At 31.9% G+C, this 27,249-nt stretch overlaps 2 long non-coding RNA genes and 1 other non-coding gene across 4 annotated transcripts; 1 reads left to right on the plus strand and 2 right to left on the minus strand.

Moving 5' to 3' along the window:
- Positions 1–874: 874 nt before the first annotated feature.
- Positions 875–19,891, plus strand: LOC143255856 (uncharacterized). Of its 2 annotated transcripts, none has more exons than XR_013030895.1 (4): positions 875–908; positions 2,579–2,648; positions 8,188–8,242; positions 19,346–19,891. It is a non-coding gene; the product is annotated as an uncharacterized LOC143255856 (long non-coding RNA). The 2 variants fall into 2 exon arrangements; XR_013030896.1 differs by lacking the exon at positions 875–908 and adding an exon at positions 945–2,262.
- Positions 15,567–26,724, minus strand: LOC143255857 (uncharacterized). The gene is made up of 3 exons (XR_013030897.1): positions 26,610–26,724; positions 25,830–25,963; positions 15,567–15,994 (listed from the first exon to the last, which is right to left on the minus strand). It is a non-coding gene; the product is annotated as an uncharacterized LOC143255857 (long non-coding RNA).
- Positions 23,915–23,988, minus strand: TRNAT-AGU (transfer RNA threonine (anticodon AGU)). Its single transcript has one exon. It is a non-coding gene; the product is annotated as a tRNA-Thr (tRNA).
- Positions 26,725–27,249: the final 525 nt, after the last annotated feature.

Here is a 27,249-nt window from a genome sequence, read left to right on the forward strand (position 1 = left end):
GCCATAGATATAATTTCTGTACTCAAGCTATTTGATAACATGAATTAAATACTGAAGGTAAAAAGTTGAAGCTTTAGAAAAGTAGACTCAGTATTATTTATTTAAAATAATTAGCATAATGTTACACTATCTATATGACGTGGTATATCCAGAGGGACTTGATTTTTGGAAGCCTTTGTTGGATATATATTAAGAACAAAGTTTAATTTGTAATTCTTGATGACGAAAAACCCACTTGAAATAAAAATGTATCTCAAAACGGCTGGTATGCGTATTAACAAATTTCCTCAAAAAACGTGGAAAAAAATTATACGCACACATCTAGACTAACAACAAACAAACAACAATAAATCCAAAGATACAACAAACTACAAAACCTTATATTGCTGCATATCATATGTTCCCGACATCAGCAAAAAACAAACAAACAATATTTAGAAAAATCTTATAACAAAACATAACATTCCTGTAAACACCAAATTTATTCAAACACCAGGTGCAAAACTAAAGTCTACACTATGTAAAAACTACACAGACAAATACAAAACCAGCATAATTTATAAAATACAATTCAACAACTGCCACGACTTCTATACTGGAGAAACAAGCAGAAAAATAGAAATTAGATTCAAAGAACGCCCCCCAAAAAACACCTTCACACATTTTTGAACACTTCAAATCAAATAAACACAACATAACCATAGAAAACACGTAGATACTAAGTAGGGAAACAAATATAAACAAATGCAAAATCAAAGAAGCCCTACTTATACAGCAACAAAACCCAAAATCAAACCAATATAAAGGAACACTTTTATACCTATACTTATTAATATCCTAACATTCACCTGCAACGCCCCCTAGAACCCCACACCTCGTTTATACTCTCGTCCTTAAGACATGCCCATGTAAGGTTCACTTTGAAACGTTCTCTTTCTTAATTTGAAGAGGTTTGAGGATGGTTGAAACGTTGTTCTCTATTTATCAATAAAACTGTTTATACTCGTATCAGTCGTTCTGAGATACAAAGTTTAGTTTGGTTATTGTTTATTTTTTAGTATCTGAGAATATTGAGTGAACTTTAAAACCCGAATAACATTTAAGTGGCAAGAAACTTCTTATAATCTTTGCTATGCCATAATATGCTGCAAATCTTGACTTCTTCATTAACATTCATTTTCTTTAGTGGTTTTATTATATCTCATACTTTACTAGGTAGCCAGGTAATACACATTCGACTATAATGCCATTTAGGTAGTTTTTCAAATTTATTTTATTTAAAGCTTAGTAAGGCAATGGGAAACATAAGATATATGTGATTGGTAAATTCACAAGTTTTAAAAGGAGATTATTCGCCAATGAAAGATTTCTCTTCTAGCTCCCAACTATAAACATATTCACTACTCATGTACTTACCCAATCTTTTCTTGAGCTCATTTACATTTTCTCCCTTCACCTCACTTGAAGGCAGCTTATTTCAAAAATCAAGCCAGTTGATTAACCTTGTAACTTTCTTTTAAGACATACTATGTAATTCCATGATAATTAATTCTGTAATGTTTCCTTTTAACTGTACAGAACTACTAGCAGCACAAAGACACTATTTCTTTTTTATGTATAAATTACTTCTTCCACTATGTCCAAAATATCCTTTGTTAACTTGCATGCTATACGTGACTGAAAAAGATCAGAAGTGAGAAGACAGAATCCTGATAAATGTTTGAAATTTCATGCAGTACATTTCAAAAGTAATAGATTTATTATAGTTTTAAACATTCTAGTATAGAATTATAAAGCACTGCTTAATGTGAATGCTATGAAGTATATTCAGATTTTTATCTAATATCAAACAGTTATGTATGTTAATTCTGAAGAGGTTGCAAAGGCAAAACAGTGGTTTCAATAAAAATATTCAGCCAGAGTGTAAAGATCAGTTTTTCTTAACTATTAATTCACCTTCACGTTAAGTTTGAGTATGTTTGTATGATGAAATTGACACAAACTTCCCTAGCAGGGATGTACAGATATTAAGGTTGTGCAAGATTGTGTAAGTTAGCTAGTCACAATGAGATGTAACTTTTGTAACCAGGTAACTGAAGAAGTTAAATTAATAGCAAAACAGTGGCACCAGTTAGACCTATCATATAAGCAGGAGAGTATATCATATTTTGCAGTATTAAACCTTTACTTTGATATTAGTCCTATTTTTTTTAGGAGTCAATTCTTCTTTGTCAGGTGAAATTTTATTTAAAGATATGGAAGGTAGGTATTTTATTTTAGTTTTGTGCAACATTTTGGCCTTTGTGAGTTCCATTAAAATAAATAGAATTTATTACTATTAAAATTATCTTTCACACTGACTGAATGAACTATCAAATAATAAAAAGTAACTTTACAACCCTTTTTCATTGTTAGAATTAATTTCTTTTCTCACTTTGCACTAACATATATAGTACTGTATTTTATTGTTTGATATCCCAGTATATTTCTTATAGCTTTACTGTGAACGTTTCAGAAAAAAACAAAATCTAGAATAATCTTTTAATCTACAAATAATACTTGTATGGTTTAACATCAGAATAGCAAGAAACTCTGAGGGAGAATAAAATCCAGAAAATGAATTCTCTTTATGAAAAAAAATTGTGATTGTAAGTATTAAAACTCTGAGTTTGTATTTAATTTTGTTCAGTTAAATGTTCATTTTATTTTCCTCTTAAGAAATAAATTTAATACTGATTAAGACTGAGGACTAAATTTGTTCAGACTGTTTATTTCTCACACAACATAAAATGCAGTCAAATTACTCTGTAAATTTCCTATCACTTCATCCCATTATTAAGTAGACCTATCAAGTGCTTAAGAGTAAATCAGTTTACCTGGGAATACTGCAAATAGATAGAAAAGACTTGTGGAATTTTACATTTTTTGTTAACATGCATATTAGCCCTTGCTTGGTCTCTTGTGGTCAAATGAATTTAAAGGAATGCTTTTGCTAAGTAACTTTGGAAGTATCAGTACTCATCATGATCAAGGGGAAGAGGAGGCTGTACAAGAGAGATGTTGATTCTGAGATAAGCCCTTTCCTATATGCAGAACTTTTGTTTATGGTGCAAAAGTTTGTGACATACATTAGACAACAACCACAGACTTGGGAAGTTTTACTGATGTCTGGAGCACCCAAACCAGTAAGTTGAACCTTGATTCTAAGTAGTAAACTTCACACAAGTATTAACATGAGGATGATGAAGGGTCATTAATATGGAGTGACATTTGGCAAGTCTGAGGCCACTTAGGGAGGTCTCTACTGAGCTCTGAGGCTGCCATCAGCCAAAGTACCACAGCTTCAATTCTGATCATTATTATTGATGACCATCTGAGAAGGATTACTTCTGCTAGTAAGAGAGACAATGGGCACTCAAGATAAAATTCTTTGAATTATGGTGATTGAAACTTTTACAAACTGAGAAATACCATATAACATTCAATGTTGAGTATAGTGTGCAATGGCTCCTGGAATTCAGCAGAACAGTATGATGAGTTGCCACAGGTGACTCATCTCCCTACTACTCAGGACCAGGATGAATTACTTATCTGAGTATTGGGTGAGATGAATATCACTATTGCCCAGCATCTGAGCTACACATTGGCTTAGAGTCCAAAATGGAGAAGCTTTGGCCAGTATTACAGGCCCCTTTTAATGAGGCAAAATACATTTCTCCCCTGATGTTTAAAGGTCTAGCAAAGGAAGGTCTCAACCATATCATGAGGTGTTTCAGGCAGATAAATTCCTGGATTAGACAGACTCAGGAACAGGCTATCAAACACTTGATCCTGAGTTTAGATAACCCTACCTTGGATGACACTGAATGCATGAATGAGGAGCAGTAAGAAGAATAGATGACAGTTAAATATGAGCTGCATTGCCAATATGATCCAGTGGAGAATTAGTTGATCTATTGGGCTGAGTTCCAGGTTTGAATTATGTTTGGCACTAAGAGTCAGGCTACCTACAAGAATTATTTGTATCAATTGCTCAGGAATACCTACCCTGCTATGACATTTACAGATCAAAAAGATGTACTTATGGAGAACTTCATTGAACATCTTCTGGTGCAGACATGAGACAGCACCTGGGTGTAAGTGAAATTGCCCTAATAGATGCAGTTCCTGTTATGCCCTACTAATATTGCAGAATTTGATCACTGACAGCTAGGACAGACATGTGATCGAAAAGTCAGCGACTCAAAGAGTGACACGAATTTCACTTTGTGAAGTCCCAGAGCGTAACTAACGTGAAATACAGTATATGTACTACACTGTATGATTACTACTTGATCAGCAGAAGCTAGAAGGAATGAATGTAATACTTAGTACATCAACAGTTTGTACAAATGAAGATGGTACTTAGGCTTTGCATCTTCTGCTTTCTGAATTATTGGGTAATGTCTGCCAAAATGTGTAATTACATTTTGTGAGTACTACTTAATTATAGATGCTTACGATGGTCATGTGACTGAAATGGTGCTGCGATCAATACCCAGAATCTATGTTCATAATGAGATAAAAGTTGTGACCTCTTTTAACTAATACAGTTAACTGAACTTTTGATAAACTGGGACTTATTCAACTGTACGTTGAATCTGGACTTTCAGAATTTAATCCTATGAATGTGGAAGGAACAAATTGCACGTTATGACATTTTAACAGTTATGTTCAAAATGTAATTAAGCTACTTTATTACCAGTGCTTACCATTAAGTTTTAATTTTATAATTTCAAAAGGAAATATTTAAGTAAGTCCTTTAATTTTCACTTTTCTGTGGCATGTGACACATCTTTAATCCAAATTCCTCATTTTTAGATTTTCTTTCCAGCATTAGGGGGATTTAAGAGTATCGAACTAAATAAAAACATGTACTACAAGCATTGACAAGCCAGAGTATAAAGTTATAATGCCAGTCTTCTTGATGTACTTAGGTATCACTATATTTCTCATGCTTAAATGACATTCTCTTCCATTTATATCTGTCTTTCAAGATACATCCATAATTTTCTAGCATTTATATTGAACATGTTTATAATATTTATTTATATGATTCCTTGTATGTTTATTTCCTTTTATGTGGTCAAATAGAGGTTCATTGTTACTGCTTTCAGCATTGAGCAACTAAGAGAATGATTTTAACTGGTTTATAACTTAGCTAGAAAGTCAGTTAATCTGTAATAGCTTTGGGATGTTCTGTTCTAGTTTTTGGCATTAATTTCTGTGTTTTAAAATGCACATTTGAAAGAAAAAATAGTTAGTTTGCAAATGACCAACATGGTGTGAAAAAAAAATCAACTTATTAAAGTCTGTTCTTGAGTGCAAATAAGCCCACAGCTACATTACTTAGATTTTATGTTTTGTATGTATTTATTTTATGTATTGTGAAATATTTGTAAGAAAACTAAATAAAATGCAAAAATCAGAAACTTATTTGGTAGGTAACATAATTTAATGAAAACATTTCTTGTGGTCATTGATCTCATGCAAATCACATAGTTTGTGGCTGTGTTATGAGTCTTGACCTGTTTGTGTACCCTGAGCTCTTTTCACTGAAGCTTAATTGTTCTTCGTGTATTGAAATTGTAAGTTCAAAGTAATAAAACCATAAATGTAAGTTTGATAAGGTTAGAAGCTGTTTATGATGAATGATTGTAATTGTATATTACAGTTTGCATTCTAGAAAAAGAAAGAATTTTTTATTTATTTCATAGTTTTGAACTTTTCACATACATTGATAACATCACTAAAATTAATGTTAAGGTGGAGAAAATAAGGAGATAAAAAACAAACTTGATATTCATTTAAGATATTCTATATCTTATGTAAATGAAACTGTACAATGAAAAACAATAAACAAGTGGGAAATTTACCTTTCATTCTGATTCAGTAAAAACTTCATAATTTTAGAGGTAAATAATTAGTAAAAATACTTTATAAAATAAATGTGATATTTATGTACAACAAAAATAGTATGTTTGCTGAGAGCTTATCGAATTTCATGATGATATACTTAATACATTCAATTATAGTATGAATAGTGTCATGGTTATATTGAGATTACAAAATCAGTGAAAGACACAGGTACTACTTACTGAATAACAGAATGATATGGTATTATCCAAATATATTATTCATATTTATATAATATATCATAACATGTGAAGAAATTGCAAATAAATTACATAATAAATGTTAGGAATATGGAATCTTTAATCCTGAACTTACTGACTTCTATTTATACTATTCAGTGCTGATGGGGTCCACCTATTGCAATATAATAAGTAATTTAAGCTTTTCTCTATACAGTTTATCATTCAGTGTAACAGTAATTGACCTAAAACTTGGATGTAATCACTCATTTTCTATGTAATATACATACACATTCTAGAAGTAATTAGTGAGATTAATTGCAATATTAACTGTACTTTTCTTTATATAACTGTATTTTATTAGGGACTATGTAAATAACAAAGTCATGGATCTATAAACAACTTTGTGCATAAATAATTAAAAGTGTATTTCAAAAGTCAGTTGGTCTATGTTGACCTCTTTGTTAATTCTTAAGTTGAATATAACTTGAAAAATTATTAATATTTCTTGTTGTTATGGTTAATAGCTTATATAATCACCTATGTTTAATTATTAATTATATAACTTTTATAATAATACTAGGTATTAATTAGATGGTTACAAATTAACAGCCAAAATGTAAAATATAAATTAATTATCATCTAGTGTTAGTATAAAAAAATGAACTAATCGATGATCAGTTTTTATTGATTGTCCAGGATATCATATTTTACCACCATAATCTTACCATCAGTACATATCCATGTTTGTGATCTTGATGTAGTAGATCTAAATGCATATAAACTTACTGTAATTGCACACAGTTGTTTTGTGTATTTCACTGCCAAGTTAGAAACACAATGACTATTTTTTAGTAATCAGGTAGCTACTAAGTAAAGTTCATGGAAAAATTTGTAACTTCAAGATATTAATAAGGTCTTTATTAAAAAATAAACATGTATATGTGTACCTAAGTACAAAGTGCAATTTTTTTGTAAATGTATATGAACATGAGGAATTTGGAAGGAATATGCATTACTATAACGTTTGACATTTTCTACAATTTAAATTTGGTTTTATCTGATTTTCTAGAAATTGTGTAAACTAGAAAAACCCAAGGAATCAAAAGGACATTCTTATTCTACATTTCCTGATATGTGTTGGAAAGATGAGATGTACCATAGTACATAGTAGGCTTCTGTCTTTGTCCTACACTAACATAGTACCATGACAAATAGATTTAATTTTTTCCAGATTTTATGTGATTTGTGTTTTGGGATTAAGAACCTAGATCGGTATGTTAATAAATGGCTATAAATTTAGATTGGTGTTGAACATATTTAGTAATATTAACTAGTAATATTATGGTGCATTTTTATTACCATTAAAGTTATTCATTAACTATGTTTCTATCTAATAAATAAGCTACACAGCTCAGTGTGGACTTCAGTTTTTAAAGGCTATTTTGATTTGATTATAGTAGTAAATTGATTATAAACTATCTGTTTGTGTAAGTAGTGGTGTAGAAACCATGTTAATTGCTATAAGTAATAAAATAAGTTCCCATAGAATATTTAGGTGAATGAATTGAAACAGTTGTTGTGATAAGAACTTGTGTTATAAAATAGTTGTCTTGTTATTTTTTTTCTACTAGTAAAGTCATAATCTTAAGTGTTCTTGCTTGTAGAATAATTACTTTTAGCTTTTAAAGTAAAAGTTTTCTTACTTTGATATTTTTGTTTTTCAACTCCTTATATTTTTTGTTAGCACAGAACATTGCAGCTTTATGTAACTATGCAATATTCATGATAGACTTGCTTAAGAATGACAGCCTGTAACTAAAGACATCTGAATGAAAAAGTATGCAGTACACATAACTATGCAATATTCATGATAGACTTGCTTAAGAATGACAGCCTGTAACTAAAGACATCTGAATGAAAAAGTTTGCAGTACACATACATACTGTGTGCTTACACTTTATAGTTGATAGAGTAATCTACATAAATATATTTATATGTAAAACTATTCAAGTAATTTTTATTTGGCTAAATTATCCTTTGTTTTTGCTAGCAATATGTGAAAATAATATCTGAATACTGGAATAAGATGCCAGATGAAGATAGAGGTAATAGCTTTTTTGTCTTTGGAAGTAAAAAACAATGTAAAAGTCTCATATGCTATTGAAGGCTGTGTATAGATATAGTTTATTACATTTAACCTCAGATCTGTAGTTAAACTAAAATTACATTGTTTTGAAACATGGCATTTAACTGTAGGTTATCTTTTTTGCTCATTGCACATATTCATGCATATATTCATTAGTATTGGAGCTGCACAAATTCAATATGTATAATTTTCATGGAAAATCCTATTTCTAAATTATCTCTACATTCTTTTGACTGATTTGCACAAGTAACTACTGCTTTAAATATTTTAGTGTTAATATGCATTACTTACAAGTTAATTGCACAATGTTCCATGTAATTAGGTAATATAATGTAGAATCCTTATAGAAACAAACATATAACTGTAAATGATTTAGGTTTGATGAAAATTAACCCTAATTAGCATTTTATTACAATTGCACATTTAGACATGTAAATTAAAGTGTAATGGTGAAGTTGAAAGGTAGATAATTTTTGTTTGGTGTTCACTATGGATCTGAGGGATGAAACAATTTACTATTAGTGAATGTGGTTAGTGCATCCAGGTTTTGTTTATTGGTACTATGTGTAAATCTTAAGAGGGAATGACTTATTTTTTTGTTTACTATGTATGTGTTGATGTACTTTGTTTTCCTTTAAAAATTAGTTTCTCTAAAAGCATTCACAATAATGTTTAAAATAATTTTAACCTTATTAGTATTTATATTTTTGTACTTCTGAAGACTAGTTTGTACTGTTACAATCTCTTTGATCACAAGTTATTTATAATTTCTGCTTATAAAAGTTAACTTACTGGTGTACAGCCTAATGTTAGGTATGGTAGAAGTGCCAATAATTGTTAACTTTTTTCCCTTGATAATTATATTTACAGTAGTTTTTATAGATATTTTGTGATGATAAAACAAAATTTTAAAATTAGCTCAGAACTAATACCTTAAACCTGTAGATACTTGTAGTTAAAAGTTTGCATGTTGTAAACTTTTTACAGATTTATATCCAAAATTTACAATTCTTTGTTATCAATGAATGTCAACAAATGTGGCATTAAATTGTAGTTAACAAGTTAAATACCAATATTATATAACTTTTAATTACTCAGTTTAAGCAGGAAGTATATTTATATAAATTCTTACTTTTCACTTTTCTGTATCATATGACACTTGTCTGCTCTGAATTATACAATTTCAATAATCTTTCAACCGCTATTTGAGCTTTTAAGTTTTATTGAAAATTATGCACTTATATTATAAATATTGTTAAGATATAATTTTGCAGCCTTCACTATTCTTGTTTCACTTAGATACAAGCCAGAAAGTTCAACCAAAATGTACGCTCACTTATCACATGCTATTTTTGTTGTAATACCTTACCCCCTTTCACAAAAATACTTTATTGATTAGTACTGCTCTCTATTGGCACAAGTCTTTCGTCTGCTACTAGTATTGTAACTTCCACTTCCTTCTGCATTTACACTTGCAAATGATCATCCAGCAAGTTAACCATTTTCTAACAGAAGTGTGACATTACTCCTATTGTAACTAGCTTTCTCTCTAATAGTGCACTTGTTAATCACTTTTGGATTGACGATGTTACTGTTAAGATGTGTTTTTTTTTCACAGTTTTCATAATATTTTTAGTGAGTGCATTTTTTCTATCTCAATACTTTTTGTTCAGTTTGCTCAAGGTTATACTTTGTAATTATGCATTTGTGGTTTTGAATACTTACAACTACCACTGCTAGTTACTTCAGATTTACTGACAACATCTTTGGGATTGGTTATATAGTTACCAGTCAATGATGTGACAGTTGTGATTCATAGAGAACTGTCTAATTTCATGCAACATTCACCACTACCTGAATAGTATCCTGTCATACCAACACTTGATGGGACTGACTGGGAGAATGTGAATTTGGACAGCCTTTTCCCCCGTGCTGAATATACTTCTCATTCATGAGTTGTATCAAGGAACTTATGCAGGCCTCTTCCTCCCTTTGTTGGCTTGATTGACAAGGTTTGTTTTATTTTGCCTTTACCCCTTGTTTCCCCAGATTCTACCCCTGCACTTCTTTGGAAATAATCTGTGGGTAAATTTTTGGTTTCTCTTCCTTCACTAAATACTGGGATTCATGCTAGTAATTTTAAAGAATAGTCATGATCAGGGGTCAGTGTGTTTCATCTTCTCTCATACATTGGATGATCATGTTTTTGGTTTTCATAGATTCAGAGCTACTCCAGCAGTGACTTTCTGTTTGTCCAACCCACTTGTTCCTGTTCCAGAGGTTCCCCCCATCTAAACGTTTGCCATTCCCAACTCTTTGTCCACTTGTGTTGCACAATCATTTGGCTGCTAATCGTCATTTCCAGGGCATTCTGCATCAGTGACTCTGTACTCAGGTCAGGGCTAGCAGGGGAGATAATCTCCTATTTTATCTACGTTTGGAAGTTATTTATAGTTAATTTATTGGTTTTAAAGGTGGTTTCTGTAGATCTGACACTATGCTTCCTGCTATCTTTCCATCCTTTCTTTATGGAATCACATTTCATGCCAGCATTTGTGTGAAGCAGTTTGGGATTTAACTTCATTGTGGATACCCTTCTCATACAGGGTTTTCTTCTCATATATTTGCTGTTCCTAACAAGACAGAAGACTGTACAGAGTGATCAATTTATTATCCTTGAATCACTGCCTCATCATTTGGGGTTTCCTTCCAGGTCTATGGACGACAAAGGTCAATGCATATGTTCATATTCCCTTTTCCCCAACATATTGATGTTTTGTTTATTTTGGTCATCTCATGTAGGTTTCTTCGTTTTATGTGCTTCCATTTGACATGGCCTTGGCTCCATGTGTGTTCTTCCAAGTTGTCTAGTCACTTACTTCACTATGTTTTTAATGTTTTTGATTCACTTCTCATTTGGGCTCATCCTTCTCCAGTTCAGTTGAAGGATATGAAATACCTTGTTTGCAAGGTCTTCTCCTCACCCTCTTCCACTGTATGAGAGGTTCTTGTTTTAGGGATGTGGGTTTCTCTCAAAGTTATCATTCCTTTTGATTAGTCCAGAGACACTGCCTTCAATGGCCTTTAACTGACCAATAGAGCTTTGTTCAGAATATCTTGGATACTCCTCTTATCCTTCCATTTCCATTACTGACATAAATTGTCTGGTGACTGAATCAGACAAATACTACCATGGGGGTTACCTCTTGTACCTCATCCAGATTATCACCTCTTTATGGATAATTCTTTTTCCACTTAGGAAGCATATCTCGACTGTCAGGAGGTTTCATGATGGTGGACTCTTGCTGATTCCACTCTCCATTTCGATATATTGGAACTTCATGAAGTTCAGTGAGTTGTTTTTCACTTTTTGCTGTCTCTATGGGAACAGGAAGTGATAATCCACTCTGGGACATTTCAGTAATGGTGACCTATAGCAGTGTTTCCCAAATGTTTTCAGCTCTTGGCATATTTTAAATATCAAACATTTTTTGCAGCACATGTAAATAAGTTCATATGGCAATCCTAGTAGCACTCCTGATTAAGACAAGTAGAAATTACTGTTATAATGTGTATGGAGCAGAAAATAAATCATATTAGAAATTTTAAAAATGTATGAACTAAGTAATAAATGTATATAACTAAATAAAAATTACTTAATAATTGCAAAAATTCTCTAACACACCTGGGACACAGTTGTGGTGTGACATGCACAGTTTTGGAAGTACTGTCTTTTAGTACCAGGCAAAGAGGCACTTGGTCAAGGGATTTCTGTTTTTGTACCTTTGTTCTACTTTATTGGGCACACAGCTATGAAATTATTATACTGGCATGTTATATTCCAGGTACCATGAATATTGTGGCACATCAATTATCCATACTTAACAAGATTCTACCAAAAGAATGGTCCTTTTTCCTGTTATTTTTCAGGAGCTCTGTACTCGTTGGGGTATCCCCAATTTGGGTGCCTTTATCTCTCCTCTCACTATCAAACTTCCCTGGTTTTGGTCACCTGTTCTGCAATCATAGGCAGATGCTGTGGATGCTTTCAGCCAGAATTGAATACGTCCATCCTCCTGTTTGGCTTGTTCCTTGTGTACTTTTCATAGTTCAGACTAATCTTTGTTGGATTCTGTTGGTGGCACAAAATTAAATAGTTCAAATCTAGTTTATACTTCTTCAATGGCTGTTGGTTTCACCACATGTCCCTCTCCATTTGTCTCTCATGCTCTTTCATCATCCCCCCACTCTTGTATTTGCCATTTTTCCCTGTCCACTCTCCATCTTCAGACTTGATTTTTGTCCAGTCTCTTCAGAAGGTGTGAAATTTTCAGGCATGTTGCTTCCTTGATTTCTTGTCCTATTTATTCATTCTCATTGGCAGTTTGTCAGTAGACTACACACTACTCTTGGCCTCTATGCTGGGATTACCATTCTTCTTGTCCTACCATTCCTTATTTGATGTCCTTTTTCACTTGGCTTTATGAGGGGCCTATAGGATTCCTATGTTTTTAGTTATGAGGTTGATTTTTGGGTTACAGAATTTGTGTCAGTTTTCCAGTCTTCTGTCTTGTCTATGTTATTTTGTTCCTTTTCCATTATTTGTCCTCCACACCCTGCCTCACTTCCTGATTGAAACCTCTATGTGGTCTTTGATGCTGTTGCTCATCCTCTGTTTGATTGTTTTTCTTCTTCTTTTGTCATATCATCCGTCATTGAAATCCTGTTCCTCTTGTTGTTGGTATGTCACTGCCATTCTGATGTTTTACCTATGTTCTTTTTCCAGACCAATCTTTTCTGTCCGAGACTTCTGCTGTTCAGTAGTTTAATTATGCTCTCACTGCAAGTTGCCTTCCCTCCATCTTCCATCTTTAAGGTAGTTCAAACCAAGTTTGCATCCTGTGTTTGATTAGAGTTTTCCAATAGTATCTGATGACCACTGATCCCCTGATTGTTCCTGTGCCCATTTATTTATTCCCTGAAACCCTGCTGTTTCATTGATCTTTCACATTTTTGTTGTAGGATTCTGGTTACTTCCATTTGCCATTTTACACATTTCTATTCCATTGTAACTGGTAAGTACTCTTATTTCTTTTCCTTTACAGGGGCCTCTTGCTCATAAGTTATGGATCCTGCTCTATGATGAGTTATGCCTGACCAGTTATACTTAGTATCAAATCTGCACTGTATGTTCTGTGAGCATGCTTGATGACCATAATGTTGAGGGATTTCCTATTGTGGACCTTACATACAAGTCCAGATGGTGCCAGGTGTTGCTTGTTTGACTCTGTCCTATTGTCATCTATGTGTAAATGTTTATAATTCTTGCATAACTTGTCATCACATACCACATATTCAGTTTGCATACACTGTTGAGATGGGGTGTTCTGTAGGAGCAGTTCGATATATATCTGTTGGTGTTTTGCTTCCTAAATATGTTCATTCCAGATCATACACTCACGAATTTCATGGGTAAAGCAGGCAGGGATAATGCCCACCTCTGATGCTTCATGACATCGAGTATCTTCCTACTACAGACCTGATACTGTTAGACATTGGTTGATTGACTCTGCCAAGGTGGTTGCTAGCTTTGCTTCTCAAAATAGGGTATTGTAGTTACCTATTGCACTGTCTCCTGTGCTGCAGGTCTAACTCTTTTTCTTCTAATAGAGCACAGGAGTTCTTGCCACTTACCAGCTGCCGGGATGTTGGAACTTTGGGTTCAATCTTCCTGACTGAAGCATGGTTTCACTAAGTTGATTATAGGGCAGTGGAATTCTGTTGGTGTCAATGGTGTAATGCCCTTCCTACTATGGAACTGACAAACAATTCCAGTTTCTGCCAGGTGTTAGTTGTAGCACTCTACCACATCTCTAGTTACTGCAGTTTGACCCTCTGGATATTGGTTCCTGGTTGGGTCAGGTGTCTGACTGATTGTAGATGATCCAGTTGCATAATTCTTCACATATGTTTGTTCTACCCTTATTCTCTTACAGACTGGATGCTAAATTCCCATATTTCTAGGACTGGATATATATTCCAACTTGGAGTCTCTCTTCATTTTCCTATTGTCTGCTGGACAAAATACATCTTCCTGCATGTGTAAGGCTTGGTTTCCTGTTCCTAGCAGGGTTTGGATGTGATATTCCCAATGCCAATAGATTTTGGACTGGAAGTGAATACTTTCTGAGCTCTCCTTACTTTCTATCATCTTGGTGTCAGTTCCTGGTTGGCCAGGAGTAGTTGTGTTGTAGTAGTACACATGCAGAGACAGGTTATTACTACAAAAACCCATCTTCTCTCCCAGTACATGTTTTTGAGCTGAAAGGTAGAGGATCTTCTTCCTGCCATAAATCTGATATACAATTCCACGTGTTGATTGAGGTAAAACTCTCATTTATGGTCTATCTCACCCTAGCTACTCAACACATAGGGGACCACAATAATGTTAAAAACACTTTGGATTCTCTCCTTGTTTTCACTGTTATGTTTTTGCAACAATTTATCAAAGGGTAACAGTATACCTATCTCAGAAGTGGTGCCGTCTCCAGTTGATGTGATGTTTCTAATTTCTTTTACATTTCTCATGGTCATTTTTTTTGGGGCACTTTCTAAAGGAAGACCATCTCCTCACTGGTCCTCCATCTTTTAAATGTGGGATTTAATTTTTTATGAGGAGAGGTAAGGTATCAATAAATGTAGTGCTGCACTCCTTTTGGTAGAGGGTTATTGCAAGATTATTTACATATAGAGATGCAGAAATAAGTGGGAGTTACAAGGCTTGTGGTGTGCTAAACATTTGTGCCAATAGAGGGCTGTACTAATCACAAAAGTGATGAAGTTTAACAATAGTGTGATTTTTCTAATTCCCTCTCCACATGAGTGATAAGTGAAAAATTGCATCAATGAAAGACAGTACTTATAAATAAATCTTTAAGTGAGAGGAGATGAGTATCTATTAAGAAATATATTTCAATTTAGGAAAATATTAGCATTCCAACTAAATGTCAATAATTCTTTCTGGTGTGTGTTATTACATTATTTATAACCAATAGAAAGAGAGTAATTTAACTTACAAATTTATGTATAATGTTAGCTAGTCCTCATGACAGCTTTTAGATTATTCAGTGTACATGTTAAAAGTTGTTATTACTGAGTTAAGCTTTACCATGTAAGAAAATTATTTTAAGACACTCAAAGCACAGTCAGAAAATGAGTTCAATTATTATGGGACATTATATGTTTTGTGCATGTTATTGTTTTCTGCTCAATTATTTATCAACAACCCTAACAAAAATTTAAATCACGGTTCACTTTTAATGACATTTCATGTCTTCAACAGCAAAAAATTACAAGATACAGAAGCAATTACAAATATTTTGTTTTTTTATGTTTACTTTGTATTTAATGTTATAAAATTAACTAAAATATAAAAATTAGATACATGAAAAGTTATATAATAAAGCATATATGAAAAAATAAATTTCTCTATAAAATATACAGGTAAAATGCTTATTTTGTACTTAATTAAATACTGTAGCTTGAACTGTGCATTTTTGGATGATTTCTAGCTTGTTATGGAGGTTTAGTAGTTAAAAATGGTTGAAAGAGAAATAAAATAATATTAAATAAAAAACAGCTCTCAACCATTATAACCCTGAGTTTCTTGAGGATAAATAACCCTAATTCTCTCTCACAATCTGCAGTCATTCTAAAAAGGAAAAGAAAAAAGTAATTTAGATGTATTATGTAATTTTATTTATGGTAGTTACGAGGTGAGTCAAATGGACTAAGCCTATATAGAGTTAGGGTAATAACAGATAAAATATAAATTTTAGCAAAGAAAGTGTTTGTTATTCATTTAGGAGATTCTGGATGCTACACAAATGAAATTTAAAAATGTAAAATGAGAAACAGTAATTTTTAATCTTTACACGAAAATCACCGTGAAATCAGACTAGTCAGTGTCTGAGTTGGACTTTGACTCCATAAACTGACAGATAAAGTTTTGGAAAAAAATACATAATTTAAATATTTAATTTTTTTTGTACCAAATACTTGTAATGTTTATCAAAAATTTGCCAAATTTTCATGAAGATGCACCTACTATGTTAAAAGTTGTAGTATGTATAGTTTCATGGTTAAGTGGTGGTTACAAGGTTGATCAAAATAACCAAGCCCACATCGAAAATAAAGTTAGAAATGATAGTTTTAAAACTAAGTACGAAATATTCATTATGTTTGCTTTTAATCAGGTAAGTATACTATCATTTTTTTTCACAACACCAGTTTCTGACACCAAGTTAATTTTAGTGTGAGTAATGTTAGGACCTTGCATTTAATTCATTATTTGATATTATACAGTGAAACAACTCTTTAATGATGATATTCATATATATATATTACAGATTCCTTTCTCACTGAGGGTAAAGCTGAAAAGAGAATCTATGATGTTGAGGCCTAATGCATTCCTTGATTGGCTGTACTATCTGTTGTGGACTGCACTTTTACAATGTTCTATCATTATTCATACACATAAGTTAACTTGGATTACTGTATAGTGATTTAAAAGGACTTAAAAACCTGTTTTATGTAATGCACCCACCACTATTACAAGAAGCCTAACTGTATTTTTGGTTTTTCTGACTTAAGCTTTCCTGAATAATTTTGAATATGTAAAACTGCAGTTCACAGCAAAGGGCACAATGAATCAAGGAATGTGTCAGTCCTCTACATCATAGATTCTCTTTTCAGTTTTGCCTTTGTTAAAAAAGAAAAGAAATCTGTAACATGTATATGTAGATAAACCTGTAGTTTCTTTTGTTATTTTTTGATGTTGTGATAATTGCTTTGAAATACATTTCAAGGAAAGCATGGGAAACTGTTATTATGCAATTTTTATTAATAGTAACTGTGCCTTATAACTCATGATATTTGACTAATAAAGCATCCAATTGTAAGGTGACTTAGCTACAATATGCATTCATACTTTAGTTTAAGTTTAATTTTAAAATAAAATTTTAGTACTTGTATTCATAGGGTAGAATTTAGCAGTTTTTTAAAATGAAAGCTTATATATATATATATATATATCATAACTACAACCTTTTCATAATGCTTAAAAGTGAAAAATCTCTTGAGTGCTTTGCATCCTTTTGTATTTAAGATACAAAATATATGTACAACTTGTGAAAGTCATCTTAATACATGGTTCCAATTCTTATTTAAGTTTTATGTTTTGTTAATCTAACATCCTATTTAAATTAGTAGCTCAAGGAGAATATTTCAAAGGTTAAAACCATTGTCCTCATACATAAGTTTTAAACATTGCCTCAAAATTATGACTGTATAAGCATTCTGATTTAATGGGCAGTATTCGGTATTGAGGAAAAAAAATGGCTATGTAGTAAAGTGTTTTCTTCTATTGTGTTACTGTGCATGTACTTTTAACAAAATTGAAAGTGTTTACAATAGACTTCTTTTGTCACCAGCAAAAAAGTTAAATTACAGTCCTAGTATCAATTGATATATGAAATGAAGGATTTACACTATTCAAAGTGATAGTAATAAAAATAAAATTTGTTTCAAAATTACAATGTCTAGATTGTAAATGTGAGAATCTTTCATCTCATAATGTAAGAGCTTCACTAATTTGAATACAAATTAGCAATTATGATTTTCAGTCCATACATTTTGAGTAATATTTTTCTATTCACAGCTATAAACAGAGCAATGTTTTTGTACTGATATTTTTGTTGTTAAGTTATAGAGCATTTGATTTTCCTGGTGAGATTTTCTGCAGTGAAATTATCAGAAGTTGTAGGCATAAAATCAGCTTTCAGATGGGCAAAAGAAAACATCATGCTGATAAAAAATCAGTCTCGGAACAAACCAAAAACATAACAACAAAGCTGAACTGAAAATAGAGAAATCTGAAAATATGATTTGAGTGGTAATTACTATAAAGTTATAGTAAATGACAAAAAAAAAACAAAAAAAACTATTAATGAAACTACAGTATCTTGATATTTTTCATTGAATGATTTAAAAATCAATAATGTATGCAGAGGTTTTCTACATAACATTAGGAGCTGTGTGAAAAAATTTACATTAACATTATACAGTTTTTTATAAGTGCATTTGGTTAGGAGAACCTTTATTGTCTTAAAGTTTCAGAAAAATGAAATAAAAATGATACTGTAATGATTGAAAACTTAATATAGAGGTATGCCTCCTACTTTTATATCCTTCCTATGATTCCTATTATTATTTTTTCATGTCATTGCAGCTCCCTAGAGTGTTGATGTATCATCATTTTTTTCATACTTAATGGTGAGAATAATAGGATTAGAAGACATAAATATAAATTTCTAACAGGGTGATGTCCTCTGGAATGGATTGGCTTCAGTTGTTGTTGGAGCAGTAAATTTAAGTGAATTTAAGAGAAAGCTTGATAACTATATGAATAATAAGGGCTGGGTTTAAGTGTTGTTGTTGTTTTTCATTTATAATAGTTTAGAGAATGGGACAACCGAGATGGACCAACAGGATCCTTGTTGTCCTGAAACATTATTATAAGTTATAGTTCACTAGTAGAAATTAATACTTTGTCTGTTTTTTATGTAATTCTATTAAAGTGGGGAAGAGAATTGCAAAAGCTCTAAAAATTAATCATTGCAGAAAAGATTCTTGTGTTTTAGATATAGTTTGTGTTAAGTAAAAAAATGATAGCTTGTGTCTTTATCCATAACAGAATTATAAGTACTACATTGCTACTAAAACTACTATGTAAATAATATGATAATGTAGGCACAGTGAGAGAAAAAAAAGAGAATGTAGATAATATTTCAGTAAAAGGATTCAGATTTTTGTTTTATTCATTACATATATAAAATTATAATTGTTTGGTTGTAATAATCAGTGCATCTGGTAGGTATGCATCAATAGAAACTTTACAAGAAAAATGTTTTTTAAATTATATTTTTTCAGTGTACATTAAAGGAAATGTTTCTTATTACTTTCTTGCTTTGTCATTTAATAATTGTTTTTCTTGTTTACATAGTGATTGTTTACTGCTGGTACAGCAGTAAGTCTATGGATTTCAACACTAAAATTAGGGGTTCAATTCCCTTTGGTGGACTCAACGGATAGCCCAATGTGGCTTTGCTATAAGAGAACATACACACTATAGAGATTAAGAAATTATTCTAATATTTGCACTAATTAGTTTTAAATTCTTGAAAATATTAATTCAAGTTTGACAAAACAAAATGGTTGATTTTTTACTACAATAAGACTAGTTTACTGGTTCTTTAGTTATCTTGAATGATAAACAAAGTTACTTTAGCTGAAAATAAACAATAATAAAATATTGCCATTAAATGAATACATACTATTGTGGTATTAATTTTTACCCTGATTTTTATTTTTAAATAAGTTATATAAAATTGATAACAATTATATTCCAACTTAATCTAATTCATTCCAAAACAGTAATTGTTTATGAAATTAATAATGTAAGTAGCATCTCAACTACTACTGTGTTTGCTGTATCCCAGTTGGTCAGACAAGCCTTGTTATTGAATAAAAGAACTTATCCCTGTTGAATGTGGCAAATATAGTATGTTTGGCATGTTGTTATACAATCTTTTTTATTCTGAATTTTAAGTTATTAGAAAACCTAATAGTTTTATTTAGTTAGTTACTATGTGTTAAAAGACACTTGGTGAAGTGACTCACAGATTTAGTCATTATTTAAAGTGATTGACCATTAATTGTGATCATTTTATGAAACTACTGTCTTCTCATTGTACTCGTAAGGTAAATTATTTGCTACTATCATCAACATTACACATAAATTATGATAAACATATTGGATAGTTTCTCTTCTTTGATCACTTTGTACTGTCTTAAAGTGTTTAAAAATATGAAATCTTAAATGTGATTATTAACCATTTAATACTTCTCAGGAAGTCAAAACTTGTATGAATTAAGGGTATTGGCTTTCACTCTTTGTATAGCAGTGAAATAGAATTGAGGAACAGTAGAATACCATCCTGTTCATCATGTAGTCCTCATCTTTATTAGTTGTCTTGGAAAGATGGATCTGTGGTATTTGACAGCGAGCTGAAGAATACTTTCCTGTTATGTCTGTGTTTTTCCAATCGTGAAGTGTAGTGGAGTAGAATAATAGATGTGGTGATGCTTTAAGTGGTTTAGATTTACTAACAGTTAATGGAGTCATGGTTTGTAGCATTTTGTTCAGTGCAATGGTACAGTGATTGCACTGATGGAACTCCGACTATGTTCAGAAACTAAAAGTTAATGCTGGAAAACCAGCAAATCATTGGTTAGTGTTTCAGTTTTGCTAGTAAAAGGTACAAGAAATAACTGCTGTTACACAGTTCAAAAGGAATATTCATTGCTTCTTACTATTAAGTATCAGTACACCCCTGATAAATACGTTTCAAGATTCTGACTACATAACTATGATTAACAAGATTGTTTTGCATGCTGATGCCATCCTGGTTTTGCAATCATCTTTTGAGCTACATAGCATATTCTAACTAAGTATTAGGAAATGGAACTTTATCTGTTTCCAAACAATTAGTATGTGGACCAGACAGTTAGACTTACACCATTTGGCATCTGCATAACAATTATGCCAGAAGTGTGGTTAGAAATATTGTGATAAGTAGTTGCTTGTTGAATGTGATAAGAAAATAGAAATCAAGTAAGTTGAAATATTTTTTCCTATATTCCTTTTAAATATTTCTTCATGATTAGCATAAATGTTATGCTATTGGCTTTTAATGCTTCATCAGCTCAGATTATTTAAACCACAACTTTTAATAATAGAACACTTTTTTTTTGTTATGGGGTGTCTTTCAGTAATGGTTAAATATAAGCAGTTGTGGCCTAGATACAATAGTTTCTGTTCAAATTGAACATCTTTCAATTTTGTGAAATAGTTATGATTATAAAAAAGTATATCTAATGAAAGTGAGTTTTGATATTGAAAAAGATATTTTTAAAAAAATGCCACTGGAGATTTATGAATTTATGATTTTTATGATTTATAAATATGATACATACATACTTGTGATATTTAATAGATGAAACAATTAATTATGACAAGTTACCTGCAGTTAATTTTACAGAAGAATAATGTTTCTAGAAGTAGTTCCAAATTCTATATTGGGAACTTTGCTAGTGTGTTCAAAAATTAACATCAAAGCCTGATATTTTGTTTAGGGTGATTATACACCATGTATTATCACAGTTTGTGTCGAGCAGTAATGTGAGACAACTCTCAACATCTTCCTTGGCCAACCCAGAGCACCAGTTTGGATTTATTCCACCACTCTGGGACACTTGTAATATCACTTGTGGGACAGAAAGAATAGACTGTGCTATATTGGAGTTCCTTTGCAAGGAGAATATTAATTTTTATCACTAAATGTAATAGTAATAGCAAATGTCAGCAGTAGACTTTAGGCTGCAGTGAAAGTGAAACATAGGGTCATTTTAAAGGAAATGGAGCTACAATGGTAAAACATTACATCTTCCTTCACAAAGTTTGGTGTACAATATCTTTTGTAATATAGTGTATTTGCATATGAATTGTAATTATTCTTTAATCAATTTACTCACTTATGTATAACACATAACAGAACTACATCATTTCACATTTATAACTTTTTCTGTCTCCTTGATCTTTCATTCTTTGTTACTTTAAATTAAAAAGAGTAACTTAAGACAGGTGTGTGGGTCTTAGTTAACAAATTACATTTTAAAATTACACAGCTGGTACAATGTTGTGAGCCACCAAATGATGTATCAGTGGCAAATGTGAATGCCTTTACTTTTGTTTTTCTAAAGTCCAAATACCAGGTAACACAATGGTGTCAGTTGTTTTGAAACTTGGTTTTTTAGCATTATGAGTCTGCAAAATTAGTGCTGAGCCACTGAGATGCTTGTGAGATTTTAGGAGAAAGAAATGTTTTAAACAGTATAGTTTCATCTCTTATGTATTAAAGACGTTAAGGTTCAAAAGATTGTTTTTTGTTTTTTTTTCCAAAAAGCTACAAAATAAGTTATCTGCACTCTGTATAACGTATACTTGGATTTTAATATTGTAAGTCTAAGTTTACAGCTGATCCACTGGAAATCAGTTCAGAAGAGATGCAGGTGTAATAATACCTATCCTTTCCATAAAACTGTTATTAATTAATTAATCATTTCACAATGAATGGAATTGGAATAAAAAATCTTGAGCTAAAATAAGACATGCCTTATTTATTTTCATGTAATTATTTTATTTCGTTCCAATTAAGTCAATATATCTCAAGTTCAGTTTGTCTACTTGTAACTGTTGTTAATATTGTAATGTCATAGTGCATATTTTATATTACAGAGGTGTGTTTTCTTTCTGAGCTTATGACAAAAACTCTTGCTCCCCAGTGGTACAGTGGCATTTCTTCAGATTTGCACCACTAGAAACCAGGTTTTGGTATCCATGGTAGGCAGAGCACAGATAGTCCATTGTGTAGCTTTGTGTTTAATTTTCAACAAACAAACACAAACAATCTTGAGAATACTGGTAATGAAGTCTGTGAATTTCAAGAGAAAACAATAACAACAAAAAACAGAACGTGATAAAGTACTTAAAGTAGCTGTTTTCATACAGTCTCATGGAACATTTTGAATAGAGAAATGAATCTTAATAACTTCAATAAGTCTGCTAATGAATTTCAACTTGCTTATCCCAACGAACTTTTCAGTTTCTAACTTTTAAATTCAAATAATTTCTCTCATAATACCCATATTAATCAATATAATGTCCCTCATTTTCTCCATTAGTCTTAAGCTTTGAGACAGTAAACGTTAAAAACTGATGCAGCTACAGAAGATTGGAAATGCCTGGGATATTTAAAAACTACATATACTTTTTAAACTTAAAAATTCGTTACATTCTGATTAACTGGGCAAAATAAACGTAGTTAAATAAATGTGTCATTTTGTCTCAGCCATCTTTTTTTTTATCTACCTTTTGTATAAAACATGCAAATATTTATGAAACTTCCACTGAAATGCTTTACTATCTTCTCCAACAATGTATAGAAATGTTAACCTAAATAGAAAAGCAACATTGAAATACAAAACACCATAATCTACATAAACCTTAATCTATTTTATGCAAAGTGAAGTTCAAGAAACATTACCAACAAGAGCAATAACTTGGGTCGATTTCTGCAGATTTCAAGTGCTCTGTTCTGATGATCAGTTAGTTAAATTGAAATGGCAGAACTGATAAGAAGCTAATGGCTATGTAATATGCATTAAAAACAGTGCAATAAGATAATTTTATTTTTTCAAAAACATGTTGCCTTAGAGGTGTTAGTAACTCATCGGTAAATATGCTAATCTATTAAGTCAGAAATCGGTTTGGTTGAAACGTAAAACTAGCAAAGTGGTTTACATGCCGTTTCTACACGAGAGATCGTAACTTGAAGTTCATCGTTATAAGCACTGACGTTACGATAATTGAAGTAAGAAGCTGATTATCAGTTGGAATATCAGTGAAAATTTTCATATTGAATTTAGGAAAGAGAAAAAAAAAAGTGTTGAAAGGCACCGGTGAGATTCGAACTCACGATCTCCTGTTTACTAGACAGGCGCTTTAACCAACTAAGCCACGGCGCCACAGTTATTTTATTAATTTATTTTTATATATGTATATATATGCACTTTGGTAATAAATGGAACTTCTATATTAGATGGAATTTAGCAGCATCCAATTGTAACCCAAAACTTATAAAGTCAATCAATCGCACTATTCGTTGGTAAAACAGTATCCTAAGATTTGGTGGTGGGTGGTGATGACTAGTTGCCTTCCCTCTGGTCTTACACTGTTAAATGAGGGATGGCTAGCGCAGATAGCCCTCGTGTAGCTTTCGCGAAATTAAAAACAAAACAAAAAATCAAACAAACCATCAATTAATCTACTCATATCCGATCCAACAGAAACCTCAACAACAGACCAAGTTACCCAAACGGAAACTCAAGAATATCGTGACTTGACTACTACGACAGACATCAGTCAATACTGCCCAAACATCCAAGTTCTGACGACAGCTAACTAGTATGATACAGACCAAGCCGCCACCAGAGCCCTCTACCATTCCTCAAGACGAGAAACAGCGAAAGCCATATACTCTTCTCAAACTTTGAACCCTCAGCCTAAAGGACTCTCGGTCTGCACACGTTTCGAACGTCTTTCATAACCTATCCACAACAACGTCGACAACCAAGCCTTCCCCAGCCTACATCATATTCTAGCCAGCTTCTCTTTAATTTTGACTTTTTTTTTCATATTCGTAGGTCTTCGGGCACAGCCTAGGCATATTAATTCTGTGCCTGGACTGTGAAAGTGAGTTTTCATTGACAATAGGAATCGTTCCATTACTTGATTGCATATTTCTCAACATGAACATTAATTCTAAGGTTTAATTCTAGTCTAAACCAATTATAACGACTTGGTTGTTCAGAATTTTAGTAAAACTTGTATTTCATTTCTTGTATTCATATTCTCTGACTTTTATGTTTTTCTAGATCATGTGTTAATCTGAAAGTGGTTACCTTTGTTGCAGATATGTGTTGCTCCGATATCAGCACATAACCTCTCCTTTCTTCTTCCGTTTTCTATTTCTAGGTCTCCGCATACACAGCTTTCTAGGATGTTTCGTGTTACCTTTTATTCATGCTAACGCTCATACATTGCTACTATGTTACATAACCACCCACCTAGGTCTCCGTCATGATACCGTATCAAGTGTTTAAAAACTTCGATTTTTAGCCCAACATTTTTGGTCTTCGCTGTGTAGATTAACCATTTTTGGCGAGTGGGGTGAAGAGAAACATAAATATTTCCTAGCACCCTTGATCATTTTCTAAAGCTTTTAGTAAACTCCAGAAGACGTGAAAACTCAAATACTTGTTAAAATTTTGATTTGACTCTATGGTTAGGGTTAACATTCTGTTGATGCAGCAAGTGTATGAATGGTGACTTAATTTGTAGGCTATTTCAAGTTGGATTAAGGAAAACGCCATTGCCAATAGTCAACAGCTTAGCTAGCCTACAAACCATCCACATATTTTAGGTATAAAGATGTACAATGACCTATCGAAGCACGATTTTTAGCGTTATGAGTCCTCATACTTACCTTTGACCTTTGAGTCACTTATGGACCAACCAAAATATGGAAAGAAAAATTGCTTTAGCTAATTCTAACGAGAAAGCAACAAAGAAATGACCAAACACGATTGGAGTGTTTAAGAAAAAAAAATGGTCCTACTTTTTAAATTTCAATATTCTTTATAAGTGATTTTTTCACCTAAATGAAAAGATGAAGACGTAACTTGTTCTTTTTCTTTCTAGGTTTCTTTGTGTCTTTTTTTCAGAAATAATATTTATACATTTATGATTTAAACGATGAACTATTCGAAACCAATAGTCCTAAAAATTGTTATAAAAATCAAGTTACCTGCAGATGCTTCACTTCCCAAATTCCTCTTAATCTGTCAATGCAGGAGAGTCCCTCACTAGTACAGCGGTAAGTCTACAGAGTTACAACGCTAAAATCAAGGGCTCGATTTCCCACGGTGGACTGTCTCTTTGCTATAAGAAAAATACACACATGTAGGAGAAATAAAGAAATGTATGAAAATTAACTCCATTTAAAATAAAATATTGCATATGAACTTTCAGGAGAATTACAAATGAAAGAAATGTATTTACACAATAAATAATTGTAATATTTTGATGTGCTATAGTTCTCATTCGTTGTCTCAAAAATATGCTTCGTACATTAGGATAGTGAGTGTGTAAATAAGTAATAGTCAAATCTCCTCTTTCGGTGAGACAAGAGTTGGTGTTAGATTATTAGGATAATAACCTTTTACCATATCAGTTTAAAAATAAGAACAGATCTTTTAGTAGAACAGCATAAAAATTACGAAACAATCTAAAAACCAGTTAGTTGAAGACCGTGAAACGTCAGGGTAAAACATAAACGAATGGTTATAACAAGCATTAAAGATAGTATGTTGGTGACATTTATTAATTTTTCTTTCTTAAAATAAACTAGTAAAGTAGTAAGGTATGAATACATCAGTTGCAATCGTGTTAAGCTATTAATGCAGAATCATTTTCCATGTTATTATTTTATGTTTATTGTGGTATTATTTTCTATCAAAATGTTTAAAAACAGTAGCGTTTACAAACACGACGATAATGAAATTAGTAAATGCAATTTAATCTTTACATAAAATGTACTCCTTGAATAACACGTTTCGATGCTTATCTACCACATACACTGGTGAGATTCCAACCCACGATCTCTTGTTCATTAGGCGCTTCAATCTACTACGACACGGTCTACCTAATGATGCAAGGCAACTGCTGAATTTTGTTTTTGTTTTTCACAAGAACTTCCTCTTTTTTTTTTTTCTTTATTAGAAACAAGATTGGTGATGAGTAGATATCCGTGTGAATGATAAAAAGACCTGCTGGAATTTACAACTGTATGGAGATAAAAAGGAAACTGCTAATGATAAATTGATTGAAGAATCTGCCAATCATCTGATTAACGTCAAGGAAAACCAACTACATATGACCTTCTGTTTATTTAACTTACAGAGTACTAAAATAATACAAGGAAAAGGTTCCTATTGCTTGAATTGGAATGAAGAGCTCGTGTAACTACGTTTTGAGAAACTGACTCCAAAAAAATGTTGGTAAAATATTGTAGATAATATTAAAAAGAAAAGTCTGGAAATTAAATCAAGCGAGAAATATGAAGCTTTTACTGTGTACGCACAGGTTTTACTTTCAATATTTATAATGCGGTTATTGGTTAATTTATTTGCCAATTGACCTTCCTCTTTCTTTCTTCCTTTCAAACT

This window comes from Tachypleus tridentatus, chromosome 7, assembly GCF_004210375.1.
Source record: "Tachypleus tridentatus isolate NWPU-2018 chromosome 7, ASM421037v1, whole genome shotgun sequence".
Lineage (NCBI taxonomy): Eukaryota > Metazoa > Arthropoda > Merostomata > Xiphosura > Limulidae > Tachypleus > Tachypleus tridentatus.